Source organism: Gallus gallus, chromosome 5 (genome assembly GCF_016699485.2).
Source record: "Gallus gallus isolate bGalGal1 chromosome 5, bGalGal1.mat.broiler.GRCg7b, whole genome shotgun sequence".
In the NCBI taxonomy this organism is placed as follows: Eukaryota; Metazoa; Chordata; class Aves; order Galliformes; family Phasianidae; genus Gallus; species Gallus gallus.
In genome coordinates this window covers 22,033,810-22,052,749 of record NC_052536.1, presented here as the reverse complement: position 1 = coordinate 22,052,749, position 18,940 = coordinate 22,033,810, and the positions used below count along the sequence as shown (strand labels likewise).

Here is an 18,940-nt window from a genome sequence, read left to right as displayed (position 1 = left end):
AAAAGAGAAGACATTACTTTTGGAGCAGTCCTTGTACGTAACTCTGGCAAGACATTGCAAAACTTTCCCAACCTCATACTTTGTGATGACATTTTAGATTTTCTGATCCCAGAAATATTCAGGCTTTACTTAAGGATAATTCCAAAGTAATGGTGCTGGCATCGAAGGTACAGGATTACAAATTTAAAAAAAATAATAATTCTATTCAGGATGTGTTCTGCAAACTTGAGCAAGAGGTCAAAGTTTTTACCTGAACTGATTTTACTCTGTTTCACTACCCTTTTGCACGATGCTGCAATAAAATTCTGATTCCACTGTCAAAGCCCATTTTCCTAACTGGCCATAGTTCATGATTATAAAAGAAAAAAGGTAAACCAATCCAGAAAGAAACCTTGTTCCACTCCCTCCCCTCCCCCCTTTTTTTATTTTATATAGAAAAGTTATGAAGTGTGACTCAATAACTATATTCTCTGCAATTGCTAAGAAGTTCCATATAGATGCTTTGAAACTACAAAATTTAAGCAAATATTGAGTAAAAATAGCACACAAAATGGAAAGTTTTTATTTTTTTAATTTTCCAGTTAACAAGAAAACTAAATTGTGAGACTAATTTCAGCTTGTTTGTTAGGGGGTTGAAACTAGATGATCATTATGGTCCTTTTCAACCCAGGCCATTCTATGATTCTACAGTTTGCAATGATTTAAAGTAAAAAGGAAGAGGAGGTTGTAAGATAGATATAGAGCTATATTAGAGTCCTTCATCCAATTAAACAGACAGCTTGTGGCTGTAGTTTTCATCTAGAGAAATTTGTTTAATGTCAAGAGATCAGAAGGAATGTTATTGTGAAGATACCTAATCTCTGTAAAACCCTACGATCAATTTCTGTACAAAATTGAGCACTCTTTTCTGGATGGCTTAGCTGTCATTTAGACCCAGAAGGAATGAGCTCTGCCTCTACCCTCTGACTTTCTCCCAGTCTGAGCTCTTCAGGTGTCTGATGGCCAACCGGATCAAATCTTATAACCAAGTAGATATAAAGTGCAAACAAAATTCTGCACCTACATCATAAAGTATGCGCCAGGATCCACCATCCAACGCATCTGGCCTATATACTTTTTCCGAAGCCACTTAAAACTATCCACTGTCAAAAAATCATAGACAAATCCTTCAAAAACTTGTTCTGCTTGACCCTTTGAATCAGCTTTTCTTGTATTAACTGCTGCCTCTCAAAATTATTTTCTTGTAAGCTCTTGCACTTGCCACTTAGCATTTTTCCCTTTCCTTTACTTTTGATACAGTTTTCCTCTCTCAGTCTTAACAATGAGTTTAGAAAGCTGTGTCCAATTTCAGTGCACAATCTATTAAGTCCTTCTTTCCCAGAGACATGGATACAAGCAGCATCTGTAGTCCATCCTGAACTTAACACTTTGTGTAACTCTATACTCCTAAGATTTGTTTCTTAAGGAGTTTCTTAAGATATTTCTTCCCCTCCAGTTACTGAAAGCTGTATTCAGATCACAAATTTCCAGCATCAGTTTTGATTCAGACTGATGATAATAATATTCCTGATTTCTCTGACCTTTTCCTGCAGGAAAAGTTCGTAGTTGCCCCCTAGGGATGACAAGAGACAGGCCATTACAGAGCTGGGACAAAGTGCTCCTTTAGAGCTCAATGTCTGAATCAGCAGTATGCCAGTTTAACTATCTGACACAAATTATTTTGCCTTTCTAGAAACAAGTGGGCTTCCTGTCTCAGAAGACCAATGTGAAGTGACATGTTGAGGCAGTACTGGCATTTCTATCATCACCATTACCAGGGCTTGAGTTTAAGTAGGACAAAGGTACAGTATGTAGCATCAGTACAGAAAGCCATGAGAAAATTGAGAGGTCATAGCAACAAAACATCACTTTGACTCATTATGAGCCACAGGTTAAAATGATGAAAGTAATTTCATAAGGAAATCATGTTTGTTACATAAGCCTTTATTTGGAGCCTTGTGTGTTCCCTCTGGTGCCAAGAATAAAGTCTGGGAAACAAGTAAAAGGACAGGAAACAATAAGAAGGGAAGGGAAGGGAAGGGAAGGGAAGGGAAGGGAAGGGAAGGGAAGGGAAGGGAAGGGAAGGGAAGGGAAGGGAAGGGAAGGGAAGGGAAGGGAAGGGAAGGGAAGGGAAGGGAAGGGAAGGGAAGGGAAGGGAAGGGAAGGGAAGGGAAGGGAAGGGAAGGGAAGGGAAGGAAGGGAAGGGAAGGGAAGGGAAGGGAAGGGAAGGGAAGGGAAGGGGAAGGGAAGGGAAGGGAAGGAAGGGGAAGGGAAGGGAAGGGAAGGGAAGGGAAGGGAAGGGAAGGAAGGAAGGGAAGGGAAGGGAAGGGAAGGGAAGGGAAGGGAAGGGAAGGGAAGGGAAGGGAAGGGAAGGGCCAGTCATTTTCCCTATCTACACCCCTTCTTGCTTCACCCTACCCTCTCCCTCAGCTGCTTCTCTACAGATTTTGGTCCAAGTAGGGTGTGCTACCAGAGAAAGACACGTTATGTGTTTCTGAGTTAATAATCCTGTCAACACCAATCTTCAATCATTTCAATCCTGTGTCAGTAACCAACACTTACTAACCTACAAGATGCTGAGCACGTGGTACAACATCCTGTGGGTATCCCTTTGAGCACAAGCTGTTGTGTTATCTGTCCCAATATATAAAAAGATCACTTCAAAGGAACAGCTATATTAGGTATCAGTGAGCTGCAGGTATTCAGATTATTACAAGGGCTTTAAGGGCAAGAACCAACTTCTTTGTATCAAAAATCTCTTTAAGGCCAAGAGGCTTGGCTTACAGACTGGAAAACCTCAGTTTGGCCCATTTTGATTTTATACCTGGTGCCTTTATACCAGTAGGGCAGAACACAGGTGAAGTGGAAGGATTAAAGAGAAAGGGAATTATGAAAACATGACCTAGAATTTGTACATCAGCTCCCAAAAGATTTTATTCTTTTTCCCCTTTAGCCTTATCCTCCCACATTATTTCACACAGAGAAACACAATGACAGAATACAGAGATTCTGCCAGACAGCTCAATGTGCATGGCCAGAAGTTGCTTGGTGTCATAATTTTAAAAAGAAAGAAAAAAAAAAAAAGAGAGAGAAAAAAAATCCCTACAACCCCACAGACACCAGAGCAGGGAAGTGCTCTTACTGTAAAGAAATATGCATCATAATTATATAGACCACTCTGAAAGTGATTCCTCCTATTTATTTCCATGGAAACTGCAACAGATACAAAAAGCACGATAACACTATTTTTCAACATAGTCACCACCATTAGCAATGCATTTTTGCCAGTGATGAACAAGAGCCTGCATACTGCACTGAAAAATCTGCACAAGTGGAGGTGACCCACCTCCTATTGCTGAAACACACCACCCATCACCTCACTGTACTAACATCCACTGCTTGGTCTTCATAAGCATCTAGTGAGCCCACTGTGCAATGCTTACTTACTACTAGTTGTAGTCTGTTTTAGACAAATATGTGAAAGCACCACACTTTAGGACTCCAGTGTAAATCCAACTCACAGCAGAAACATATGCCTCTGCAGGCTAACTCTGGTCCATTCTGACATGAAAAACCTTCCCTACTTGAAGTGGCTACTGTCCTGCTTCATTTTGCTTATTGAAGGACTCATTGGTGACAGATACTTCTATATGACTCTTCTTCTGTAGCAAAAGACTAATTTCTCACTAGCTGTTTGTAAATAGTAAACTCAATTCTTGCTGATTTGGTTGGTCCCTGCTGTCTCCTAGGTGGTGGTTTCTCAGGTCTTATTGCAAAGTGTGAGACAGTAATTCTTCATTTAAAATTATTTTATCTCACTAAGAGTGGTTGGTATGGTATTGTGAACATACAAAGTACTTTGCAGTTCTGTCTGGCACAGATCAAGAAATTCAAAGTAGGATGAACAACAAAGTATAGGATGAATAACAGTTGAAACAAGAGAAGCCAAAGCTGCACTGAATTTCAGTTCAGATTTTCCTCATACCTGCAACCAAACAAAGGAACAGTTCAGCTGTGTTCCACTGTGCAAAGTATCTACTGACACAGGGCAATCGAGTAGCCAATAAAGCCAGGAGAAGTGAGAATCTAGCTAGGGTACTGTTGTGGGGCTCCCAAAATGAGGACGTGGAGCTGTTGCAGTGGGTCCAGAGGAGGTCCACGAAATTGATCAGAGGGCTGAAGCACCTCCTCCACAGGCACAGGCTGAAAGAGCTGGAGCTCTGCAGCATGGAGAAGAGAAGGCTCCAGCGGGAGTCCCTGTAGTGGCCTTCCAGTACTTGAGGGGGGCCTACAGGAAAGCTGGGGAGAAACTTTTTATAAGGGTGTACTGTAACAGGAAGAGGGGAAGATGGTAGGTTTAGACTAGATATTAGGAAGTTCTTTACTGTGAGGGTGGTGAGACACTGGAAATGATTGCTCAGAGAGCAATCACAGCACGATACTGGCATCCAAGCACCTATAAGAATTAGGAGTTCAAGCAGTAAATATCTTGCCAGTACAGCTTTGAGTGAAGCCCTCTCTTCCTTCCCTACAAGCTGGTAATGTTAGGCACTAGCTATGATGGAGTCTGCAAAGTTTATGGGGAATAGCAAGAAACAAAGTAGACAAGATGTTAGGCCCTATATTCCTTCATCACTTGGGTATGTCTTGTATTTTATACTTTCCAGGAGTACCTTGAAATGTATCAAGCAGCAGATGGAAGTTAATTTTGGAGTTACTTGAGATTTTACTTCCAGAGCTCATCAGTCAGCACCACTCTGTATGGGCTGAGAATCTGATGTAGATGTTTCAACTCTGACTGGAAACTCTGAGCTTCTAACAATGTCTAATGAAAGTTTGTGCCCTCTTCCTCTCAAAAAACTTGAAGATCCAAAAGCAAAATTTGAAATTTCAGATGTAAGGCATCAATGGACTAGTATTCCCTTATTGTTTGCCCTTGTCAGACTCTAGAAGATTGTATAATAGAACCAACAACGTAACCACTGTGGTCATTCTGTGACCAAAGTGGTATGTTACACTGTACAGTTCTATCCCTATCATATACATCTTATACTCATGTTCCACCTCAGCTTCAGGTAACACATTATGAGGTGACATTAATTCTTTGATCATTTGCTGTACCTGGAAGGAATTTTCCCTTCTGAGCCCAACACCATCATTAAGAAAGATGCTTTATCTAGATATCATACCATGATTCCACAGAACTTTCATCTCTTGTCACAGGGAGCTTAATACTTATGTTGGAGCCCTGAAGCTGTCTCTTTTGATGGAGACAAACAATGGGAAGATTGTGATAGGATTCTGTCATTAACTGACTACAAATGCACTAGGGAATTATAAGCGTCTTTAAGATGCCAAACCAGGAAAAATATATCATTAAAAAAACACACTAGTTTATCTGGATTTTACTTAAAATTCAAACAAATACAATTGCTTATTCAAATTAAAGATATCACCATTTTACCAGAGAATACCTTCTTTCCTATATGGGCTTTCTACTACTCCTGTGATCCTGATGGATTTCTCCTGTTAAGCTGTGTTAGCTAAGGTCAGTGTTTTGTTATGAGATCTCCAGGAGGAGGGAAGAGGAGAAAGAAAAAAAAAAAAAGTCAAGAAACCACTAGAGACATATGAATGACTGAACACAGCATTTTTTTTTGCTTTTCCTCAGTCTTGAAGCAATACACAAGGGCACTGCTTAGTCAAACAGTACTAAGATCATGTGTTGCTAAAGACTATGCCACACCTCAAGGTCTTGATTCCAATCAAGATTTCCTTCTAGAACTGTTACAGTAATCTGGCTAACCAACTCTGTGCAGTATATTTGTAGGATTTTTAATTCTAATTTGTATCTAAATTTGTGTAATGTTGCCATGTGCTATTGTAAATTGACTGTTCTTCCCAGTTGCTGCTTTTCGGTGGCTACAGAAATAATCTCTCTGGAGCTATTGCATGAGAAGTACTGCTATCTATTGTGTTTAGTTAGCTTCACTTGCCATCCAAACCACGATACCCAAGAGTCTTACTATCTTTGCTGCATTTTTTCCCCTCAAATTACTGCTTTGATTAGGAAAGTGTTATTATTCAAATGAACAAATTGAGACACAAAACCATGAATTATCTGTAGCCACACAGATAGGGAGCATAGCACCCCGGCAATTATTTCATGATTCATTAACAGTAAACTAAGGATTTTTATCCTTAGTTTTCATCTTACTTTCATCCTTAGTTAGCAACTTAGCAAACTTGGAGATCTCAGTTGAATTTGTTTTTATGTGGAACAATCGGGCATATATTATTCTCAAGAATTGTTATTACTTCCCAAAATTGTTCACGATATATAGTATTTGTAATTGCAATTAGCTGGTTACTTTGGGATTGGGTAGAAACAAGTAATGGTATGATGGTATGGTAAACCCACTCAGAGAAGCTGTGACTCAGAATGGGGATACAAAGTTAGTCTATTGTATTACTTGCAGTGGACTTAAGACAGGAAAAACAAACAAACAAACAAAAAAACCCAGAACTCTCCTGGTATCCAAACTTCAGAGAAGAGCAAGCAGTGGAAAACCTCTTACTAGAAGGCCCTAGCTCAGACCACTGAGGAGAAGACAGACAGCCATAGGCAGTTTTAATTCTTTCTTTCCAGGCTCTGGGTTTTAGGTATCACTAAGATGGGACTGAAAGAAAAAAAAAATATCAGCAGAGGAATAACTTGTGTTGGAAGCACTTGAAGCTCCGTGTCCCTGTGAAACTGGCTTTGAGCCAACAGTCTTTGAGAACTGTGTTGCTTTCCTACAGAACACAATGGCCTGAACTCCAGAATATTTTGTTGGCAATGTCCAGTGAGTAGCCTGCATCTGCTGCACACACAGCCTGCTTCCCCACTAGATGTCCAAATCCTCAGGTTTGGATGCCATCTAAGTTATGTAGACAGAATACTTGGGCACACAGAGTCTACCACACACACTTTTCAGCAGGGCTGTGTCACCACATCTATTCTTAGGGCACAGCAGAGCTCAAGCTTCCCCCTTGCCATGCTGCCTTTAAGGCCTTTCTCTTAACTATGCCCCTGTCTCCATCCACAATGATACAGAAAAGAAATTAATGCTTTGAGCCTAAGTGGATTTACATAATTTGTTTTAAACATAGCATGTCATCTCCAGATGAAGAGAATAATGCAGAGAATACATCATTTGTTCTTCTTCCCCAGACAAAAGGCAGCGCTGAGCCAGAAAGATACAAAAGGCAAAGGAGAACGAGCAAAGTGGAGCATGCAAGCAAAACTGACTGTTATCTGATAGCGTCTTCCTAATTCTGAAAGCAAGCATTTACTGCTGACTTCTGGCACAAGCTGGATACCTGCTAGGAGTGGGCATGTTGAATTATTCATGCTTTTGGTTATAAATAATGCACTGCCTGCATATATCTAATTTAAATAGATCCATAAAGCCCAGTGGATTAGTCACTGCAGGCTGCCTCAAAGTAACAGACCATCTAGCCGAAGTCTCCTGACTATTAACTGCCCTCAGCAAGCTTCTTTTAGAGGATAACATTTTAAAGAAATTTGCTCAGCTGTTTTTTGTTGATACAGTGATAATATTTCATATGGAAGAGCTTAAGAGACTGAAGTAGGAGTGCGGCATTGTACCAAGATACTGTCTGCTTCAGATTGTTCCTGCATAATTTTCCCATATGATCATATAGTAAGAACAGTGCTGTCATTACTAACAAGGAGACTGCACATCCCATACTACAGACAGTAAAAGAATTGGCAGCCCTATAACAGAAGGAAACTGTGCCTCAGGACAGCTGTTCTTTGGTATGATTTAAACAACAAAAATAAAGCTTGCACTCAAACCTTAAACACTACACTTCAATAACAGACTGTATTTCTTGCTTCTATGTGCTTGAATTTTGTACATTGGTATCCACCTTCTGAATCTCCACTGTGACTAGCAGTCATAATACTAGCATAGTAGTGGCCCACCAACCCTTCTGTCCTCAAGTTAAGTCTTACTGTAGGCTAGAAATAAGGGAAAACAGGATGATTTTTAATTTGGGACATCCCACAAAGAATCCAAGGAGGACATGTACTTCTGAGATAACAAAAACTTTGGAGGCTACCTGCCGTTTTTACCAGCCCTTCTGGGAAGGGTTTTCATGTTTTAAGTGACAGAGGAAGAAAATTCCAGCCAAACTGTCTTACTGGATTTCTCTTTATGAGATCCTGAGAAGTATTGTGTATCTTAGGTTACACATGCCCAGTGTAAGTTCTGTTCTAGGATGGACAATTGTAAGTTTTAGAACTGCTCTACCCACAATTCTATGCCTCCCCCACTGCTGACATGACAGTGCTCTACCACAACACACTAACCCAGAACAAGAAAATGCAGGCCACCTGCAGCATTACTTTTAAAAGGTTGAGTGAGTGCATATGTCCTCAGCTAGTACTAGTGAGCAAGGTCTTGGTAACCACAGACCTGGCTCTTGGTTTCTAAATAAGAAGTGCTGAAGGTCTCACCTGGTGTTTTCCCTGTCAGTCAGAAGAGCAATATCCTGATGACGTCAAAATTCTTATTTTATTGAAATCAAATAGGTTTAGACAAAAATCCCCCAATACTTTCTCCCAGTATTAACAAGTGATATTTTTTTCTTCATTTGAGCCTAACAACAATGAAAAATAAGGGGCAGGAAATGTCCTTTTAGCATATTTTGTCACATTTTCTTTTTCTTTTAGCTGATGATTTCAGCACAGAATAGGAAATATGACATTACAGAAGTTATGTCTTGTTAAGCATTACTGAAATGATGATTACACAGCAGCTTAAATATTCTTTTCTTAATCCATAAGAGCAAGCCCTATATAGGACTGAAAATCTTTTTTTTCTGTTTCATATTCAAACATCCCTTGTTTAGAAGATGGGAAAGGAGATTTCTTCAGCTGCAAGAAGAGGAAACAGTATCCTGGGCTGCATTCAACATAACTTTGCCAGGAGGTTGATGAAGGTCAACCTCTACTCAGCACTGGTAAGACCATGTTTGGAGTACTGTCTCCAGTTAGGATGTCTTACATGAATTCTGCCTGTGAGGTGCTGTGAAGTACTGTGCTGTCTCCCTATTCTCATAGTAAATTAGAGATATGGAACAGCCAATCTGTGTACAACCATTGTGTTCACTGGCATTGAGTTCTGTACACTCACAGCAAACTGATAGGTAGAGTAGCATCAAGACCATCAGGGTTCTATATTTTCCCTGGAGGAAAAGTATGAGATAAACTTTATCAGGAGACAGTAAATTAATTTCTTATTGAACCATCATTTCCTATCTCTGCTCCTTTTGTTTCAGTCAAGAGAATCCTCAGCTGGCCTTTATCTGACTGGTCATACAGCACACCACTGTACAGCGTTTAGGACACAGGAGGAAAAAAATCTTTTTCTGCAGGCATAATTAAATGCTAAGATCAGCATTAGGAGGCTACACTAGCTAGAAAATGAAATTATGTTGCAGAATTCTACTAAGGTTATTTCAGCCCCCCCCCCCCCCCCCCTCCCCCCCCCAAAAAAAAGAGTAGTAGTCTTCTCCAAACAAAACAGTCAAAGCTTCATCAACTAAGAAAATTTACCAATATCAAAAGGTGTGACAGAGAGCCAGTCTCATTCCAGCTACATACAGAACTACATTTTATCTACCACAACAGGTTAGGCATTGCAAGAATAGTGTGATGTACTGCAATTAATGCACCAAAGGAAATTATTCAAATGGAAATTAGTAAGAAATGAAAATTGGTATTGGAATAATCAGGTAGTACTGCCTTACAGCTGTTGTGGCAATGGTTTAAAGGCAAAAATTCATTCTAGTTATTGTTATTGCTACGGCGCTGGCCATTTGTTAGAAAGTCATTGCCTTTGGACAAATTATGGTTTAGAAGAGAACCAGTGAGAAACCAAAAAAAAAATTCTCATCATAATATGTATTTGTCATCTCACTTGTCTTCTAGCTATTTTCTACAGATAGCTTTTGGATATAAAGATCTTCTCATCTTCTCCTCTCTATGTCCTCATAGACAAGCCCTAAATCCCTTGAAATACTAGCAGAAATTGCAGTTAGCTGCTTGTTGCTTTTCAACACTCCCAACATATAAATATCTGTTTTTGATTTTCTACTAACTTCCATTTCAGAAGCTTTCCAACTCTCATCTGCTAATGGAATTTCAACATTTGCACACACCCACTCAGTCCACTCTATTTAGAATGAAAATTCATCACATAGAACATAATTGCACACTGCAATTGCTTGCTATGGATTCAATCCTGACGCAGTAATCACCAATATCTTCAGAGATTCTATATTGATTCAGTAAAATTTTGAGGTCTGCCTAGGATCATATCTGCCATGCAAAATTTGTGCTTTTTTTTCATGAAACAGACCTCCTCCTCCTTTGCCTCAGTAATTTCAGTGTGGCATTAGTCTGGGGAAGAAACAGAAGCACTGAATCAGGATTTTAGAGTTCATCCACCTGTTAAACTAGAGCACTGACTGTTAATTCTCTTGTTCACATGTCCTGAAACACTGCTTTCTCTTTTTGAAAAAGTCACTCAGTCTATTATTCATGTCAAGTCAAGAACTAGTAGGTGTCAAGAGAGAAAGCCAAGTACAATTTGGAGGAGATTTCCAGAAAGCTATAAACCACATATACTTCGCATGTGTAGCATCCAGTCTGCAGAAGAGCAGGTGGCACACTGAGAGGAGAACTGGCAGTGAGTTTGAGTTGGTAGGAAAAGAAAAACTTGCCAGAGGCAATATCACCATACCATCCTACTGAAAACATAATATAATCTCCAAAGCATCCTTCTCTGTATCCTAAGGACAGTTAATTCACAGATGACACCATTTTGGGAAATCTTTATTAGAGATGAAAGTCTTCTCCAGGGCTAGCATGTGGGGAATATGGAAGAAAAGCTTTCCTACTGGACTACTTCCACAGCCCTTCTAGACTCCTGTATCTTTTATACTACACTGCTTTATTTTTCCTCTCATTGTCATATTCAACAGTAGCATGCACGTCTGCTGAAGATTTAGACATAAATGGGCACACAGATTCCCAGATCAACAAGCTCATCTGGATCCAATTTATATTGACTAATAAAATTTAATGATCTCAACATAGTAAAACTGGCTTACTTTATCTTCTTTATACTAAAACAAAACAATAGACACACACACACACACACACATACACACACAAAACAAACAAACAAAAAACCAAAGGACAAAAGACACCACACTGCAAAACCAAGAATTTGAAAGAATCATAGAGTCACCAGGGTTGGAGGGGACCTCTGGAGATCATTGAGTTCAACTCCCCTGCTAAAGCAAGTTCCCTACAGTAAGTTGAGCAGGAAAGCATCCATACGGCTCATGAATATCTCCAGAGAAAGAGGCTACACAACAACCCTGGGCAGCCTGTTCCAGTGCTCTGTCACCCTCACAATAAAGAAGCTCTCTTGCATACGTGTATGGAAGAACTTCTCGTGTTGCAGTTTTTGCCCACTGCACCTTGCCCTGCCACTACACACCACTGAACAGAGCTTGGCCTCATCCATTTGACTTCTCAGCTTTAGATACTTATAAACAGTTATGAAATCCCCTCTCAGCCTTCTCCAGGCTGAACAGACCCAGTTATCTTAGCCTTTCCTCATAAGTGAGATGCCCCCGGCCCTTAATCATCTTTGTGGCTCTCTGCTAGACTCTTTTTATGAGATCCCTCTGTTTTTCGAACTGGGGAGCCTAGAACTGGGCACGATACTCCAGATGTGATCTCCACAGGGCAGAGCAGAAGTGGAGGATCACCGCCCTTGACCTGCTGGCTGTGCCTTTTTTTGTACACCCCAGGGTAACAACGGCCTTGTTTGCCACAGTGGCACACTGGTGGCTTGTGACCAACCTGTTGGTTCACCAGGACACCTCAGTCTTTCTCTGAAAAGCTCCTTTCCAATAGGTCAGCCCCTAACCTGTACTGATACATACGGTTATTCCTTCCCAGGTGCAAGACTCTACACTCTTGCTGAACCTCATCAGGTTCCTCTCTGCCCAGCTCTCCGGTCTGTCCAGGTCCTGTTGAATGGCAGCAGAGCCACTCCTCTCAGCTTTGTATTATCAGCAAACTTGCTGAGGGTGGACTCTATTCCTTCATCCAGGTCATTGATGAAGAAGTTAAACAAGACCAGACCCACCCCTGGGGAACACTGCTTGTTACAGGCCTCCAACTAGACTCCATGCCACATTCAGATTTCCTCACTGGAAACCTACCCTGTTAATCTCATCATTTCCTTGCATATACAATCTATGTCCTCATCCCCCTAGAAGATATCAGCACACTATTGTGAACTCAGCTAGCTTTCAGGATGTAAAGTGTCCCTTTACAAAATGATCTTCTGTTACCCTCTACTTTCTTTAAGTCTGAGTTCCCGCAAACCAGGGATTGTCATTTTGATCAATAAGGCACTCGTGGGTAGCATAAAATGGTGTGTCCAGAATCAGCTACGGGAGTTCTACGTATTACTTGCACCTATCAGCAACACTAATCCCCTTTCTGCCCAAAATAAAACTCTAAACCAATCAATGCACCCCACCTACAAAAGAAACCTTGTTAAAAAGACCTTTTCCTCCTCTTCCTTTCACCTTAACTTTTTCTTCCCCAAGTAGAAATAGGGTTAGTTTATCCTATTCTTCACCCCAGACTGGAAACATTAATAATACAGGATAAGATTCTCAATTGACTGAAGCAATTTTATTTTCTGCTAGCTGCCCATTAAATAGCAGTTAGGAGCTATTGCAGCTAATGGAGTGCTCCATGGCCTAGGGGGATGCCATGCCACATTCTCCTTCACAGTCACTACTTTAGTTACCCTGTGTATTATCCAAGTTACCTATAATACAGCCTTCTCCATAAGAGCTATATGAAGGGATCAGGACTATATGAGATTTTGACTTCTTGCAATGCACTACTAATTCCATCACCAGCTTCACACATTAATATTTTGAATATTTAGAAGCAAAAGTTGGAATAATTTGTTGGTAGGCAGTAACCCTGTTTTAGAGAAAAAAAATCTGATGCTCTCCCGATACAAACAATAGAATTGAAGCTGTTTTTTCAGTACAAGAATTCTTCAGCAAAATATTTAACACAGACTTCAAATTCAAATGTTTTCTATTGGGACAAGAGCTTGTCTCTTCCTAACACTACAGAAAACATATCTTCTAAAAGTCGCTGATTAAACTGTTACTTTTTTCAGGACACGCCTATTCGATATGGACTGTGATACCTCAAGCACAAAACTCCAAAATTCTATTTTCTTTGACTTGTAAAAGTTTATTTTTTTAACACATCTGGAAGAAGCCTGCATAAGATGGACAGACTTCACCTGAGCTTTAAGAGGTCCAAGATGCTGGCACTTTAAACAAAGATTGTGAGTGAAACTTTAGATTGATGAGTGAAAGGAAAACACATGAGTGTGGAAGAACAAACAGTTTAGAATAATGATTCATGGTATTCAAATATGAACATTCTTTAACTTCATGTACATGACAAGCCAGAGGCTGAAAATCAAATATGAAATAGAAAATAATTTCCATTAGATAGAATTAGAAGGCAACTACAAAATAAAACTTGTTTACATCTGTGTACCTGACAGATAACAGCAGACTCTGCACAAAGAAGTCTTGCCCTTCAAATTATTTGAGGAAACCAGTATGAATAGCAATTTTTTTTTTTATATATTCATAAGTTTTTTATGTCAAACTCCCACACCAAAGGCTTCTAAGAAAGCCAGGCAGCACTAGGTTAGGAAGGAACTTCCAGGAACAGGTGAACAATTGGCTAAAAGATTGAAGGTGGAAGAGGGGAGGGCTTGGGTGAAACGTGAGCGCTTCCAATGGAGGGAACGAAGTTGGGAAATCCAATGGGTTTCAACTGTCAAAAAAGGTGTATGTGGTAAGGCAAGTATGTTTGCCTGGGATACAGAGTATGCTCACTTGTGATACAATGTATGTTCAAGGGAGTAAGGATAAGATTGGACTGTGAAAAGCTACTATGAAACCTTTCAATGCCCTGCTATCAGAAAAACAAAAGAGTCCAGAATAGAACGGAATAGCTCAGTTGCAAGAGGTCCTCAAAAAACATACAGTCCAACTGCCTGACAACTTCAGAGCTAAACAAAAGTTTAAGCAAGTTGATAGGGGTATTGTCCAAATGCCTCTTGAACACTGTCACACATACGGCATCTAGAAAGCCTGTTCCAGTGTTGACCACCCTTACAGTAGAGAGATTTTTCCTTATAGGGCAACAGGGATCATCAAAAACATGGATTTCCTGATGAGGAACAAAGGTAGGCAAAACATTTCAGCTTGTGGCAGAGATCTGTAGGGGTTGTGACAGGTCTACAAAATCATGAGTGACATGGAATGCATGAGTAGGGACAGATGGTTTTTCCAAAGAAGTCCAGTGAGCAGAGCCAGAGGCAACCTTCTTCAAAACAAAAAGAAAGATGCAGAGTAGGCTGACTCTGAAATATGGTGCTTAAGGAAGTCCTGAATGCAAAAATGTTTACATGGGCTCAAGGAAAGAAGTGGAAAATTCTCAGGGAAAGAGATGCACTGGGGGTGACCAGACACAAACCTCAGTAGAAGAAAAAGAAGAAGCTTGGAAAGCACACACATGCAGTGTTCCTTTCTTTGTTTAGTGATTAATTGTTTCACTCTAGAAAAATGCTTTTGAACACATTGACCACAAGATAAAGCCCTTCTCTCTCTCTGTACCTCTCCCAAGAGTGTTTAGAGCTTTATTTCCCATGCCTTGAGTCTCAGTGAGTCCTTTCAGTCTAGATACCTAACAAACCCAAAAAGTAAGTTTCCATACTCCCATTTCCTTCAAAGCAATACCAACCCTACTTTGAACATAAGCTGCTCATCCCTAAGACAAAGCAAAACTATTTTTTCTATTTTTATATTCACATTACAAATATGCACTCTTAACAGGACCTATTTACTTACCCCTCCCTGCCATATCAGGAATTCACCTCCCTGAATATTATAATTCCCAACATTAATAATACAATAAACTCCAATATTATAATTCCATCAAAGTTAGGTTTTAAACTAGTATAAAATTACTGAAATGGATAAGAGAGCTTAGCTTCTACTAAACAAGAATTATTTCATCTACCGCATTTGAAATGCAATCCTACAGTTAAGTAGTGAAGAAAAGAACAACTACATAGTTTATAAAGAGCAAATTAGAGGAAGCAGAGCAGTTGTATATGATAAAATTTGGCTACAAACACTAAAATAAAGACCTCGGATTTGGAAAAACAACAGAGGTGTTCTTCTCCTATTCAAGACATTGACTCTGCCAGAGTGACACTAAACAATGTGGGATCAAGTTTCCTTCATATATATTAAAAAATTGTGTGTGCATATGTACATATATATGAAAGAAAATATATGAATTACATACAGATGTGTAATATATATATAGAGAGAGACAGAGATAGAAGTTTTTATCATTAGTTTTTAAGTAACAGGAGAAGGTTAAGAGTACAAGAGGAGGGGAGAAAAGCATAAAGAAAGATTTCCAGAGAAAAAAGGATAACATAACCTTTGAAAATTTACTAAGGCTTAAGATATGTCTACTCATACACTGCTTTCTACCCATTTCATTAGATTTTAATTTTCTTTTTACGTCCTTTTCCTCTACAGATTCTGAGAAGTAATTATTTCAATATCAATTGATTTGGAGGAACAGTCCCAAGTCAGAATTAAGCAGCTTATGGAAGTTTGTCTTGTTCCTGGTTAAACATTCTTGCTATGCAGCTGGTTAAGCTGCTTGCAGTAATAAAATCCAGCTGAAATAACGGAATTGTGCTTGTGAACCCAGACTTGGCTTGGCTAAGGGGAACTTCTCAAATGGCTCCCATCAATGTCATAGATTTAGAGAAAGCTTTCCCAAATAATCAAGCAGAGGCAAAGAAACAGAAAAAGCTTAATCACTTTCCTCCAGTGCTTCTTTCATGAAAACGAGAATATCATACTCTTACACACCGAACCAATAACAGCAACAACAGTTAATCTGCTGCTTATGTTGTAATAAACAATTAGATTCAAAGCCAATCTTTACATTCCTTGTGCAAAGTGCTCATAATCTATAAAGAAAATTTCAAATTGGCAGTTTTAATTTTCAGGTATGTCAGTTAAATTCATAAGCCAGAAATACAGCCAATTAAATAAGTAAACAAAAGAAACAAACAAAGCAAACAAATCAAATCAGTGGCTATTTTGGAAGGTTCTTCTATAAGTTATTTGCAAGACTCATAAATTCCAGGAACTTACACTTCAGATTTTCATCTCTTTTTATATTTTCACTTGCAGATGAACGAGAAGGGTAAGAAAAAAAAACCTGCAAATGTTACTGACTATTAAGTTTAATAACTATAGTTACTGAATTATTAGTAAATAGGAGATGGTCAGTAACTGTGCACTGGCAAACAAAAATGCTTCAGTATCACAGTTTGCACACAAGCTGCGGAAGCAGGCTGCAATCAGTGCCCTATTCTAAAGAGTGGAAATGGCTGCTCAGTCTAGAAGAGGGACAGCATGTGTAACTGCAGTCTTTGCACAAGGCTTACCTTCTATAATCCATTCCTTTATGTATGCAATAAAGATGCCATAGGAAGCTACTTTTTAGGCAGGTCTATTACCAGAACTGCAAGGAAACATATTCTGTGCACACATGTAAACAGAGTACTTGCTTATTTAGGGGTAAGAAAATATCCTTGTTTATAGAGAGTAAAGTTAAGAGACAGCATTGCACAAATGCAACTCTGTAACACAATTTCTACAATCCTGGCAAGCACCCTACTGAGATGCTTATCAGACTTCAGAAAAAATCTCTGTTCTCTGGATATTTCAGGCCCTTGAACTACAAGGAATGATCAGACTCCAACTCGATCTCACAAGCTCTGCACCTCTAATCAGGCTTTTGAGATTCAGGTATTCTCACTGGTACTCTTTCCAGAAAACTAAGATTCTACGATCTGGCAGCCCATGTCCATGTAGCAGTGCTATTCTTCCAGAGTCTATTCAGGAGTAATTTAAAATGTTACAGCAGCTACACTGAGAATATTCTGGATAATATTCTCAATGAGACTCACTCTTAACCACCACACAAGATATAGTCAGAGTTAAGAAAAGGCAACTGTAACCTCCTTTCAGCTTCTCTTCAGCAGTCAGTCCTTCCATTCCTTTAGAACTTTCTTCATTAGCCTGTGCAAACTTTGTAATTTCTCTTAAATGCCTGTTACTGAAGTTGCCCTTCTGTTAAAGTTCCAGCCCTGGTTCAAGTCAGTCAGTGTTTTTGCTTGGCAGCAGGCCACCTAAAATCTTAGCTGTTCTCTGGCTGCAGCTAGCTTGTTAGTCAAGGCCAGGAAAGCAGACTCCACATTTTAGCTAGCATCGCAAAGTTCAGCAGGGAGAAATGTCCAAAGAGAAGCCAGGATACAGTGTCATTTATAAATCAACTCAACACTCACAATCACAAGTGGAGTTTGCAGATAGATATATAGCTGTTCAGTGCTTCCGCTGAATTTCTTAACCACCTTTACCACAAACTGACCTTTAAAGATTTCTAAAAATAGGACAGGATAAATCCCATATTGGTTGCATTAAAAATGTTGTGCAAAGAAATCCATTTAAAACACATACAAGGCTGTTTCCTTCATCTTTTGAAAATCAGAGTGAGTCACACATTTCCTGGTACTTCATACTTTTTTCTGAACTATATTTAGATTTAGTTAGTTCTAAGGACAAGCATCCCTTCTTTAAAGACATGGCCTACTATTGCCTGTGCTAGACTTTCTTAGGAGCACAGTAGGCTTGGGGAAAGGTCAGGTAGTTCATCAAAAGTAACTGCAAGAAAAGCCACTATCATAAGAAATCCTTCAACAATATTCCTCCCTAGCTTAGCTTCTCTTCACCTTAAAACATGCCTTAAATTCACATGACATAGTGAAATTTTGCTGTTGAATTAGAAAACAGCTTCTGCCCTGAAGTGTTGGTAAGTAGGGGAAGATGTTGAATGTTGTGGGTCATCTCTTCTACTCACTGGGGATGTTTTATTTCTTTTTAAATCATGCTATCTGAGGGGTAGATAGCAACAATGAGATGAGAAAGTTAGCCTTTGCTAGAGAACTGTATTCCTTTTTTCTTGGAGAAACACTTTGTTATTCATAAGTTGAAATAAGTCTGTACACACACACACACAAAATCAGTCATCCTCCATCTAAGCTGGAGATGGTCATAGACATAATTCTGTGTGTTTCTTAGAAGGCTAATAATATTAAATATAGGTTGTATTTGTACACTGTACAATTTGTAGAAAATTCTTCCCCTCAGCCCTCTTTCTATTGTAGTCAAATCTGCTCACTTATCTCATTGTTAGACCTCAATTTCTTCAGGCATGAGACATTCCTTTATTTTGGAGCTGGACAGCTATTAGTGGAACAATGATCTTTATTAGAGCTTTCAACTATTGTTACAATGCAAGCGCACAACAAGAGCATTCAGACTCCTGGTAAACTGGCTACACACAATTCTTTTCCTTCCAGGGAAAAACTTAAGGCATTTTTAGCTAACATCTAACCATTTTAGCTACAGCATAACTGCCCTATATTAAGCATAATCATAATGTGTTTATTGAGGAATATCCTAGACTTTATAACATCTCATTGGATAATAATCCAACTAGGGAACATTTTACTAAGCTGTTTTCTGATTAAGACTATATATTTTTTCTAAGCAATTGACAGGACCACATGAGAGGCAACAAGCAGTTTTCTGTACAAAA

The 18,940-nt window shown here is 39.3% G+C and overlaps 2 long non-coding RNA genes across 5 annotated transcripts in view; one reads left to right on the top strand and one right to left on the bottom strand.

The window, feature by feature from the left end:
- LOC107053449 overlaps window positions 1-16,204 on the top strand; it is an 89,400-nt gene extending 73,196 nt beyond the window's left edge. The window contains exons 7-9 of the long non-coding RNA XR_005860536.2: window positions 1,733-1,841; window positions 8,959-9,069; window positions 13,338-16,204. This is a non-coding gene — a long non-coding RNA (uncharacterized LOC107053449). The remainder of the gene's footprint in view (window positions 1-1,732; window positions 1,842-8,958; window positions 9,070-13,337) is intronic.
- The window catches only part of LOC107053450, a 258,977-nt gene that overhangs the window by 107,967 nt on the left and 132,070 nt on the right, over window positions 1-18,940 (bottom strand). The gene's annotated exons all lie outside the window — the stretch shown is intronic.